The sequence below is a fragment of the Solea senegalensis genome, linkage group LG2 (assembly GCF_019176455.1).
Source record: "Solea senegalensis isolate Sse05_10M linkage group LG2, IFAPA_SoseM_1, whole genome shotgun sequence".
NCBI classification, from domain to species: Eukaryota; Metazoa; Chordata; class Actinopteri; order Pleuronectiformes; family Soleidae; genus Solea; species Solea senegalensis.
The window spans coordinates 21,436,656-21,449,591 of NC_058022.1; the positions used below are offsets into that span (position 1 = coordinate 21,436,656).

General features: G+C 38.7%; 1 protein-coding gene across 1 annotated transcript in view; it reads right to left on the reverse strand.

Moving 5' to 3' along the window:
* The window catches only part of LOC122785266 (inactive dipeptidyl peptidase 10-like), a 280,721-nt gene that overhangs the window by 161,113 nt on the left and 106,672 nt on the right, over positions 1–12,936 (reverse strand). The gene's annotated exons all lie outside the window — the stretch shown is intronic.

Sequence of the window (12,936 nt, forward strand, 5' to 3'; positions counted from 1 at the left end):
TACTTGCGGTTGAACTTGAATCAAAACCAGAACAATTAAATGACAGTTTTTGCAAATTGCCAGTTGCATTGATTTTAATTGGGGTTTGATTTGAAAACAATACGTTGTTCAGCCCTTCTGTGCTGCTTTAGAACATCTTCAGGTTTTTGCTTAATGGATTTAAGCAACAGGGAGTCAGCACTGCTCACCACACCTTGATTTGGATACTTATATGAAGGTTGTAGTGCCACCAGTTTGCTTGTGTGAATATTCAGCGAGTGTTCTGATTTCCTCTCACAGTCCGAAAACATGCAGAGGTTAATTGGCCACTCTACATTGAGAGTAGGTATGAATGTGAGAGTGAATAGTTGTTTGTCTGTCAACAGAAAACACTGGTGACTTTAATGTTGATGCCACAAAATCAACACTGAGCAGAATGAGGCTGTGATGTTGAGTCTCATATATCTTTTTATACCACTGACAAATTCTATATCCTAGGTTTGTGTCTGACTTTGGCGGTTAATTACCATGCTCATTAGGGTTTGCCGGGTGTGACATTCACACACACACACACACACACACACTGACCAACTACAGTCACTACTACTACCAAGTTAATTGCTAAGTTTTTTTCACAATCACACTGACTGGGTTTTTCTTGTTTTCTTCTTCTTCTCACTACAATGTGTATGTATCTAGTTATTTTCTGCAAAATCATTTCAGAATCATTTCACCATGGATATCTGTCAAATGAGTGTATATCTGTTGATTTTCAGGCACTGTCTACCTACATGAACAGCTGTTTGTGCTCTCAGGGCCAACTTTGCCAACGAGCTGAAGAGAAGACGCCAAGGATGCAGAGCTGGTGTCAAACAGAGAGATGGACGAGCGAACAAGAATGCAACAGCAATATCGGGAATGCAGCATCATGCATTCACAGAGACTTGGCGAACTCAAAAATGACTTTTCCCAGGTTTCAGACTAACGTCATGGTTGTTCCAGTTCCAAAGAAGTACCTCCATCTGACCTCAACGACTACAGACCAGTCACCCTGACATCACACTGCATGGAGGTCTTGAGAGGCTGGTGTTGACCCATCTTAGACATCAAGTGGCCACCTCTCTAGACTCACTGCAGTTCCCAGAGTTGGAGTTGATGACGCCATCCTCTATCTGCTTGAGAGAGCTACTCCAACCTGGACAAAGCTGGCAGCACTGAGAAAGTCAGTCACATGGATTGTTTGTGAACAAGGACAATTCACAATTCAATCTCTTAACACTGATACCTTAAACTGTTGTCACACTATTGACACTGTGTTATATGTGTATAATGCACCATTTTGTTATTATCTTATTGTAAGATTTACTTTCACATTTTAATTATTGTGGAGCTCTCACTATGTGCCACCATTTATTTGAATGTCCTTTAGCAGTGAACAGCGTTTTTATTCTGGTGCATTGTATTGTTGGACAAAAACCACCAGTATGTAATTAAAAAGAATGAATAGTGGTTGTTTTTTGAGTGTCTTTATTTTGTCACATTGAACCAAAAATGCTGACATGTCTATGTGGCTTTGGGACAAGTCTAGTAGCTGTGCAAAGCTAACTCAAACCTTAGCTGAAATATTTATGGAGACAGTATTGCACTATGATCAAATCTTAACACCACGGCCCCCAAGAGGTGGATGTAAACCAAATTACTGGTTAATGACTGTCATTCAGTTCGTCCATGCCCAGTTAGTAGCTCGACTATGTCATTTAATTGTACTGTCATAGCTAATTGTCTGTGTCAGAGCCATCAACCAGTAGTGGGGAGCTGATTTATTGAATGTGTGTCCGCTTCTGCTATGCTAGAAGGTAACACAACCCCTTTCCGCTCGTTAATATTACAGTTTTTGGTTTAGCTGACTGCTAGTTGTTAGCATGTCAAGCTTTCTAGCATCCATGAACATTCAAATGTGAAATTCTCATAATCTCAGTCTCCTTGTCAGTCCAAAAACTGCAGCAGCCTGAAATTCCTCATGTGTTTCTACTTTTATAATTCCCTCTGTGTTTACATGCATTTTAGAGGTTTTAGTTGGAATAATAATAATAATAATGAAAAAAAAAAAGGTAAATGTCTAATGTCATGCAATATTGAAGGGGGCGATAGGTCAAGCAAATTTCTGGCAATAAGCAAAAAACTTGATTCTGATATGACCATTGTCAGTCATGGCTGCATATTTGATGTATATCTGAGTGATGTGATGTAATACAAATGTGATATGACCATCAGATTTGACAGATGTTCAGATCAGATTCACCTCAATTGAAAATATATGTCACTTTAATGAGTCATTTAACCCTGTGGAGCTTAGTGACTGTAAAATCCTTAGGCATGTGATCATCTTACCAGAGAAGGATAATGTGCAGGATAGCCATAGGTTTTCATGTAACCCGAGACACATAATATAGGTCACATTATTAGTAACCAAGCTCCATAGGTCACACCGAACTTTATATACAGTGTCCCACAAAAGTACACAAAAGGAATGTGGGCCTCTTCCTGTGGCAAAATAAAAGAACCTCTAGAACACCTATGACAGAATGAATGATGGACTTAATAATATGGCAAGTATTAATCCTATTTTCACACCAGAAGCAGATAGAGAAAAAAATAAGTGGAAATACATAGGCTTACATGAGGGAAGAGCCATGACCTAAACAAACAAACAACACAGATATACAAACATAGCAAGAGACTGGAGAGCACAGATATTTATTTCAGAGACAGGAATAATTGAACACAGGTGAAATCCATGAGGGTAGAAGAGGGAAATGAGAATATAAGTAAAACAGGAACTGACAGGAAAGAGTCCAAACAGTACTATTCCGTATCACTCCAAGAAGCAAGAAATACATACCATACCAAAGACCAGATTTTGTATTCATTTTCCAATAAGGTTAAGTTTAGCCTAACCCCCTACACGCATCATTGGAGAGGGAGAGACCTTTAACAGCAGAAACAACAGTACATGCCACATGTTTCAATGTCAGGTGTAGTTACTTCACCCCATGGAGTGGGCGTGAAGTATTGTTTTTAGTGGGTCTGTGTGTCTGTCTGTCTGTCTGTCTGTGATTCCACACTTGCACTTGCCAAGATGCCAAGATGACAGACAGACACAGACAGAGGCTTGTTGCGTGAATGGGGTGAAGTCTGCCATCTCTGATTACCTTGTTCTTTCTTATTTCAACCATAAGAATTCTTGAAGGCCTGCTGTATCTGAAGTCTTTCAACTGATTAGTGAATTGGGGCCACACTGGATGCATGAACAGAGAACTTATATTGCTGAATGTCTTGCTTCATTTTCAACCAGGACACATGATGTCCCATGAAGTGCAAGAGCAACATGAACAGGAAAAAAAAACATTTCACAACTGTTTCAATGTCGCGTAATTCAATGTTGCCATCTCTTGCATATGCCACAAGTCCAATACTTCCTGTTTCTGTTTCAGCAATTTACTATTTCAGTTCCCTGAATGCATTCATTGTTTTAAAGAAGGCTTTTAATGTGAAATGTGCAGCTTCAAACTGACGAGTCCTGGTAATGTGTTGAGTACAGAGTGTTGTTTAAATGTATATTATTCCATTACCAGTAGCAAACCCTGCATAAAACAGAGCAGCAGCTCCACAGCAAAAACACTCACTGTGTGAACTACGGAGTGAGAGAGACATACACTCCAGGGAGACATGAGGAGGGAGGGGAAAAAGAAGTAACTTCACATCTGAGCAGAGAAATGTAGACAAGTACAACAAGAGTTAGTTAACTATAAAAAAGCTAAAACAAAAAATTGATTCAACGTATTTATTTACCACTGTTCATTTTAGTCCATACAACTATTGAATGTGCTTAAGTGCTTTATGTATATATTTTGTTTTTACCTGACATTAGAATTTACTTAAAATTGCCAAACATGTGTATATTTTATTTTTATTTTTTACTGATTACACACAGATGCTGATGTGCATCATCATTTAAATATATAGTATATTAGACTTAAGGGTCCAATGTGTAAGAAATGGTGACATCTAATGGTGAGACTGCAGACTGTAACAGCTGGAGGATTCTTCCTCCTATTCCTCCCTTTCAAAAGTGTTTCAGGGAGTTACAGTGCCCCTTGAAAATCAGGAAGGATGTTGTTGTTCTTTGTTTGTGTGATAAGGTTATGCTTCCAAATGTGAAATATACATAGTTTGTTTAGTTTGTTTGTTGAGTGTACTGTAGAAACATGACAGCACAAAATGTCAGCCTATACTAAAGCAAAAAAACCACAAAATATTAAAATCTAATAAAAATATATTAAATTATATATATATAGTGCATAGTATTCATATATTACACATATAAAAGCAAGTATACACTTGTGCAAACATTGATGATTGAACATTGATAATCTCTGTCAATATATTATGGACTTTTAACACTTAACCAGCTACATGTACTTAGACATTATAAATTTCAGAGCTTGGATTGAGGAAAATCAATTCAAATGTACTTAGTTAGAGCATTTTAAAGTATGTGTCATGGTGTTCATAACATAAACAAAGCAGAAGTTACACAGATGCTCAACCACAGTCGAGCAGGAGACACTCACACACAATGTGATATATAAAACTGGGTGAGACACAGCAGATCAGCACTGCTGCTATCACGTGCCACACACTCATCCAGTGTGAAACCAACCTTAATGGTGGACTGCTGTGTGTGTAACAATGTTGGAGTGTGTGAGGACCAGAACCCCATCTACAAAACAGAGCCTCAAAGTTATCCAACATGAGGAACCTTACAAAATAACCAAGTCTAAATTTCCTCACTAATTTGCAATCACATCACCAATTTAGCGATGTGATGAGATCCTTTGATATTAGCAAGAACCTTTTTACATGTCCTCTGTCAGGGAATGTTGGCAAGTGCCTTTCTTCCGTCTGTGTTCATGACAAAAACAGAAACAGCAAGCTGATTAAAAAACAGATGGCTATCATTGGCTTGTACCCAGATTTATCTGAATTAATTAATTAATAAAAGTGAATGAAGATCACTGTAGTGTAGTTATCGTTTAAATATAAACAAGTGTTCATTACATTCAAACCATTGTCAGATGAATTCACACATTGCTGGTGTATCAGCTCCATTTGACTTTCTCTCTCTTTTACATCACAACTGACGGAGGGAGGGTGGGAGCATGATGGCTAGGCTCGTCAAGTGAGAGGACAGTGTAGTTTAGGTTAAAGAAATAACCTTGGTTGTCTGAAAAATGTGTGTACTGAGATGCCAAAACAAGGGTTCAAAGAGAAGAGTTGTCCTTTCAGAATGCTCTGCAGGCTCACCAAAGGCATGGGGTAAGTCTAGGGTGGTAGCAAAACAACTAACAGTGTTTTAGCAGCACACTGAAGTTGTAACTAAAAACAACTGACTATATGCACAGTCTCTTCCTCTGCAGAAGTTACCAAGAGGGTTTAGCAATGAATTATAGAATATAGCAGCAGTTGAGCAGAGGCATGGTGCAGTACTCTGCTATTGTCTCATCATGATGCTGAAATTGAAATTTCAGGCCACACTGAGTCCCTCAGGGCTAACTATGTAAACATTTTTGATTGATAATGGAAGTTCAAATCACTAAAGTTACCTTACATCCAAGTTTCCTTTTAGTGACCACTGACCAGAAGTTTAGGAGCTGGGTTAGATTTTAGCGGAAGTTGTAAGTGCACATTGTCAAATCTATTTCTTGGGGGGCATCCCTTATGATGTATTTAAATGTTTCAAATGTTCTGTCACAGAGCATCTGGCAGTTTCTCCGTATTCTGCTAAGGCTTTATGTTTTCAAAGTATTTTATGTATTTGTCACTGTAAGTTGACCGAATATGAGAGTAAATGTTTGTTTGTGTGTGTTTGCCCTGTGATGAACTAGTGACCTGTCCAGGGTGAACCCTGCCTTTCACCCTATGTCAGATGGGATTGGCTCCAGCTCCCCCACTACTCTCATATGCAGGATACAGTGGTAGACAATGAATGAATGAATGAATGTTCCATGCATGTACTGTTTAATGGAACCTATATTTCAACAAGTATTCTCTCTCCACCACACATGACATGCAGTTGTAAATCTGCTGTCAAATATTTCACAGAAATAAGAGAAATGCCAGCAAAAGACCTTGGTACAGAGTGGAGTCGAAACATCTCTTTCACTCAAAACAGTGATGCTCAAATATTGACATCCTCTGTTTGACCTGCTCTAACTTTGGAATGTCAGAGACGTGAAGTAATTGTAAACACTGTGTAACAAATATAGCATGGTGTACAGCATGGGCTGGACATCTTTGAAGGTCAACATGTATTGTATCAGATAAAAATGTAAGTTAAAAAGCAAGGGAGAGAACAAAAGGTGTTTCATTCTTTTCGGGTGTGTTGAGTGTATCTGTGGAGCTCATTAGCATAAATTCCTCTTAACGTGTGCTTATGTGCACCACTTTCAGAGAGTGACTAATGGAGTTTGCTTGGAAGAGAGAGCTATGCACATAAATGATACTTGTGGAGGATGAACATATCTAATAACCTTTGGAGAGTTGTGCCATTTAAAGGTAAAGGTTGCATCTTCATTGGGCATCTTTGAAACCATTTACTTAAAATGATCTTACTGTTGTAGGCTCTCAGAAGTAGATGTAATAACTGGTTTACATTCAAATTTAGTATTTCACATTTGATTATTGCTGTTTTTTTTGCAAAATGGATGGAAAAATTCACATTGTTTCCATCAACATGATCCGGCATAGACCACAGATAAAGTACTGCATTTATAGTCATGGAAGATATGCCAAAGGCATAAATAGCAACTGATTATGCATTATGTTATTAAAATAAATAAAAACATCTATTTCTGCAAGTAAACAATGGTGTTGCAACCGGACCCAAACACGAGTACTAGATCTAAGTTTCTGTCCGAAAGCAGACCAACCAAATCAATATCTGTAGAATTGATATATCAGTTTTGACAACGGTAAATCTTTTTGTAAAACAGTAGGTGAGATAGAAACTAGAATGTTTCTCAAACTGAAATCCCACTAGCCTGATGCTATTTTCAGAAGTCATCCACGCTGTTGATGAAAATCTGGAGGCTCAAAAACCTTCTTCCGCAAAGAAATAGAGAAGCTTGATCCTTTCCATGTTTCCATGTCCTGCATTGAGTGACAATGAAATGTAAGTGTAGTTGTATTTTTTTGCATTCATTTTGTGCATAATCTCATTACTGGAAAAATACAACCTGTTCCCCACCTTAACTCTTAACTGCATCATATAATAATTATTTTGCTCCGTGTAAAATGATCATATGATCATTTAAAGAGTAAATGCAACAACTGTATTGGTCAGAAATATAGAGATTAGGCCAGTCTCTATATTTCACAGCTGGAATAGACAGTTTTAAAAGCATGACTACATAGCAATGGTGGGGGGAAAAAAGACCATGTCCATAATTATTTTGATCCTTAATAAGCTTTGCTTTCACTGTGTTTTTTGTTTTTGTTTTTTTTCCCTGTGCCACAAGGACAGGATTTTATGACAGAAAAACAAAATTGATCACAGGGGTGGTCATTATTTCATGACAAAACTGGAAAAAATCTGTCTCACTGTAAGCATCTTTCAACTGATGAGTGTTTAAATCATTGACCAAACAGGAACTTCTGAGGACATGAAAGCTGTCTCTTAATGTATTTTTCTATGGCATGGCAGATGGCATGTGTTTTTAAAGAAGTATAAAAGAAGAGCCGAGAATAACCGAGGACAAAAAATAAAGTGTATCAAAAGTGTCAGATGTCTTTTCCATATCTTTAGTCTTATGTTTGCTAAGGTTATTCAGTTAAATACCACTGTTGTAGTTGTTTTTCAAAAACGTTCATTACTAGATAGTGAGAATATAGTTAGCGGCTTGAAAGCTAAGCACGCTTTGTTGAATAGCTGGCATATGATGAGAGATGGTAACTTTTATTGTTTTGCTTCACTACAGTAAGAAGATTTATTTTGATAGTGGCTGAACATGCAACTCAAATAGGGTGCTGTGAACATTGCTTTGTCTATGAAGTAAGAAAACAAATCTAAAAATGAATAAATTTGAGTTTGCTATTTGGTGAAAAACAAACCAAATTCACTTTTCTATACCCAAATTTGAGTCGCAAGTCAGAAATGAGTCAAGCATAACATTCAAGCACTAAAAATATATATTTTTTTATCTTCAAAGAAATGGCATGTATTATCATGTAATATTGTGACAAAAAAGTGACAGCCCTCACGGAGACTTATGCCTATATCACAGTCCTGTGTTTGAGAGTATGGCATGATGGGGTTGAAAAGGTGAGGTGGTGAGAGTATGCAGTTGTCGGGTGAAATGCTTTCCTTGAAACTACTTAGCAGAGGTGTGGAGATTGTGTGTGTGAGAGGGTGGAAATTCAGAGTGCAGGAGAGAGAAAGGGGAAGGGGATAGAAAACGAAAGAGAGAGAGATAGAGAGAGAGAGAGAAATATAGACAGAAAGAAAGTGAAAGAGAGAGAGCCGCAGGGAAGTGTTTTGCTGAGATGTCTGCTGTTGATAAAGTATTTATGACCCTGGGGCAATTTAGTGCAGACATTCAGGAACTCCACGCCACTGGGCTGCTGATGAAAGTTTCATGACTGAACTCCACTGTGTGCCAGTGTGGCTTAGCCAGAACAACTCCACATCCAGAACATCACATAATTACAGCAACTATTCTTTTCTAGCTCTTGTAGCTGTGAGGAATAATATCACCCCAGAGTTCTAATATAAACTTTTCATGGTTTAGTATTCTTCACCTTTTCTCTACTTTAAATGCTTAGCATGATAAGACGTAAACAGATATTCAAAAATCGGGATTCTGTTTTCAGTGATCGAAACCATAGCGGGTGAATCATGTTGCATCTAAAATAGCCCAAATCCACTTTCCTTGTTTAAAAGCATGTGGTTGTTACCGATACTCTTGGGTGTGTATTTGGAATGTGCTGGGCATAACACACAATGAAGCAAACACAGAACCGTCTCCCATTGCTTTAATAAGCTAGGTGCATTTGCCCCTTGGCCAATAATGGTGAAATAGTAGTAATGGATTTCCAGATAGAGTTAAAATGTCTCCATTGCTGCTGAAAATGTCGGCAAAGGTATGTGAATCAATGCACTGATCCAATGCCACATCCTTAACGTATACTACTTTGTATGCTAATGCTACACTGCATAGAAAAATATCTCTATTACTCCAAAACAGCAGCCATGATGTACACTGTCAAATACTAAGATGTGAGCAACAGAGCAACCTTAGCCATAGCCAAAATTAGTCAGTCAAGTAAAACAGTATTGGTGTATTCCAAGTGTAGTCGGAAATCTAAATTTCTGAGGTCATGCAGTGTCCCTGTGTACTGAAATTGGATTTCCAACTCAGAGACTTGGAGAAACTTCAACAACCCTTGGGATTCCAAGATGGCAGCCACCCAACAAACACCACTACTTTTATTGTTAAAAGAACTCTTGTCATATTTAATTTACATTAAATCTGTACACATAGTAAATGTAGACGTGCTTTGCTGTTTGTGTGCACAAAATACCATGTAACGCATTGCTATCGACTGGTATTGCAAAAAATAGCTATCCCAAGACATGTTTGCGTTTCCAGCTTCTCAACTGGAACACATTGAACGCTGGAGTGACATCACTCCCAGTTCCGAGTTTCAAGTTCTGATATAAATGAAATGCAATATATAAGGTTAAGACCGCCTGTGGTTAAGACCCCTGTGTGCAAAGACTTCATGGTCGCAAGTTCAACTCCACCCCTGGCACTCAATTCCCTTGTAAGTTGCTTTGGGTAAAAGCGTCTGCTAAATGACATGTAATGTCATATAATGTAATGATGTGTGAAGTGCATTGTTGTTGTATGTGAAAGAGACATGTGTTTTTATTGTTTTCTAAGTACTGGCTGCACTAAGGAATTATTATCCCACGATTTATTTGGTTGTATAGTTGCTGTTTCATTATTTTATACTGCTGCTGTACCATATTAGACTATTTTTTTTCCACAATGCTAAATGCATGCTAAAAGTTTTAAAACTTAAGAATTGTTTCTTCCTAGATTTATTGAAAATTGAAATTGCAGTTTCACATTACATAACATGTAATTTAGCAGACACTTTTATCCAAAGTGACTTACAATAAGTGTATTTAAACATTTGGGTACAAATAAGAGCTAGAAGTAAGTAAGAGCTTCAAGTAAGCCAAACTATGAAGTGCTCACTCTTTGTACCCTTATTTTACCATTGGAAGCTTTGGTGGTGTCTTATTTTGGAAACCGTTAACAGCAGTAATATATTTGTTGATTATTATTTTGAAATTGCTGATGCTGCACTTCAGGATGCTACTACATGTATTATTTAAAACAATTTTAATTTTATAAACTGTCGCTGCACTTCTACAGCTTGCAATTTAATTAATTAAAGATAATAATTTAAACATTTCAAATATAACATTTCATTTTGAATGTTTTCCAGGCCTTACAGCAATGGTCATCACTTTCATAATGTTAGTAAGTCAAAGTTAAGTGAAAGTTTATTTCTATAGCACATTTCAAAACAACAATGAGCATCACTGTTAAAACATGTCACATAGGTCAATGTCTGTGTGTGTAACAAGGTGAGTGTGTGAAATCGGCACCTACTTATTTAGTGCATATTACTTGATAGGGGCCACACGGTGGTTAGCACTCTCGCCTTACAGCTAGAAGACCCTGGTTCGAGCCCCAGTTGGAACAAGGGTCTTTCTGCATGGAGTTTGCATGTTCCCCCCATGTGTGCGTTCTCCGGCTTCCTCCCACAGTCCAAAAACATGCAATGTGGGGATTAGGTAAATTGGACACTCTAAATTGACCATAGGAGTGAGTGTGAGAGTGAATGGTTGTTTGTCTCTAGCTGTGTGTGCCCTGCGATGGACTGGCGAACTGTCCAGGGTGTACCCCGCCTATCACCCGATGTAGCTGAGATTGGCACAGCACCCCCCGCGACCCTTTGGTGGAGGATAAAGCGGTAGATAATGACTGACTGACTGACTAACTTGATAATGAACCTAAAAATAACAGTGAAACACAATAAGACTGACTTCACTCACACCAGTTTTCACTGCTGCACAATGTCAAAGCACCATCCTCTTATGACCATAACATGTCAAGCTGCTCAGATGACTGCATTTTTGATTTACACAACACAGGAGCCAGACAAGACTTCCTTCACTTATGTCACTGTGACCCTCTGGAAAAAATGATGTTGCCCACCCTGGTGTATGTTGTGTAATCTTAAGGATTCTTTCTTAAGGTAGGAACCTTGACTTGAAAAAACATTAAAAGCCATTTTCTGTATCCATTTGTTTGTTTTTAACAGCCACCAGTATTTACTTACAGTATCAGCACCAATTTGAGCCTCCCAGTGCCATAAATAGTAACATCAAAATGGTCAATTTGCTCTGCTGTTTGGGTTTTCCAAATGCTCTACCTCAGGCGTATAATCATCAGCTGCACCAGATGACCAGCAGAGGCCTCCTTCATTATGCAAGAGTGAGTGCATGAGTGAGTGGTTCGCAAAATATCCAACAATCAAAATCACTCAAGTAAAATGCTGCTCAATGGGGGTAAAAAACACCTTTAACCTTTGCAGTTTGAACAAAGACAAGTGTGTTTCCCAGTTATGCATCTACAAACCAGTCCATGGCTTTCAGTGCAAATAACAGGAAAGATATATATTTAAGCCTCTTGACAAAAGGCAAATCTAATAGACTCTGCAGCTAAAGTCTACAATATCTTCAGACTATGAACGCTTCTTTATTTTACCATGAGACCACCTTTTTTCCAGCTTCAGTTTGTGTCTCTGCTGTCAGCACACAGGAGTTGTTGATCCACTGCAGCCTCCATCATGACTTCTGTGTTGTAAATCCTATGTTCGGATTTACGTAATAATAAAAAAAAATAATGAACTTTTCGCAGTGAAGAGAAAAAAACTCCTCTTTCACTGGTAAAAATCTCAGAAATAGACTCAAAGATATGCAACCATCTGCCTCGGCCGATTGGGGTGAAAGGAAATCAGGGGACAGAGGAAAGGTGTCAGAAAGGGGGGAGAAGAAAAAAGAGAAAAGGACTAACAGTGAGAGATGAGAGGCGAAGGCAACAAAGTATGTTAAAATAGGAAGAGTTACAAAAGCTTACAAGTGTGGCAGAAGTAGACCAGCAGCTCCTGTGTCCATAAAAATACTTTTCTTTATGAACGGTGAAGTTTACAGTTTTCTAGCCAAAAAAAAAAAACGCTGTCTAACGGTGAGATGAATTGGTGAACATATTCTTTGGACATTGAGAGTTCATGGTTAGAATCAGTCTCTGCTGGCAGCCATGTTGTCAGCCCCTTTTGCGCTCCCTATAGGGCACAATTAAAGGCCACATAGACCGGAAGCTCCAATTAACGCTGCGTTTGTGTGTATCTGCGTCATTGCCTCGTTTATGAAACCCTAAAGTTTCAGAACAAACAGTTCAGCCACTGCTGAGAAAATAGGGTTTTATTGTTTTCCTGGGCTCTGCGAAGCGGATCGGCACTTCCGTAGGTTGATGATGTCATCAGCTACCTCACCACTCCTCTCACCACCATAGGGCCTCCTGGTGCGGGCTCTAGTCCGAGCACATCCAGTTGCGTACATTCAACCGCAGAAGAAGAAGAACTACTCTTGTTGTAACTGCTGAGATGCAGAGCATCCACCGGGCCAGAGGGGGAGCTGTGTATCTGAGAGCTGGCCTATCTATTACGTCACTTCCAGGTACCTGGCCAATCACAGGATAGTGGGAAAGCTCTCGTTGGCTGGCCAATCACAACACAGTCCACGTTCTGGGGGTGTGA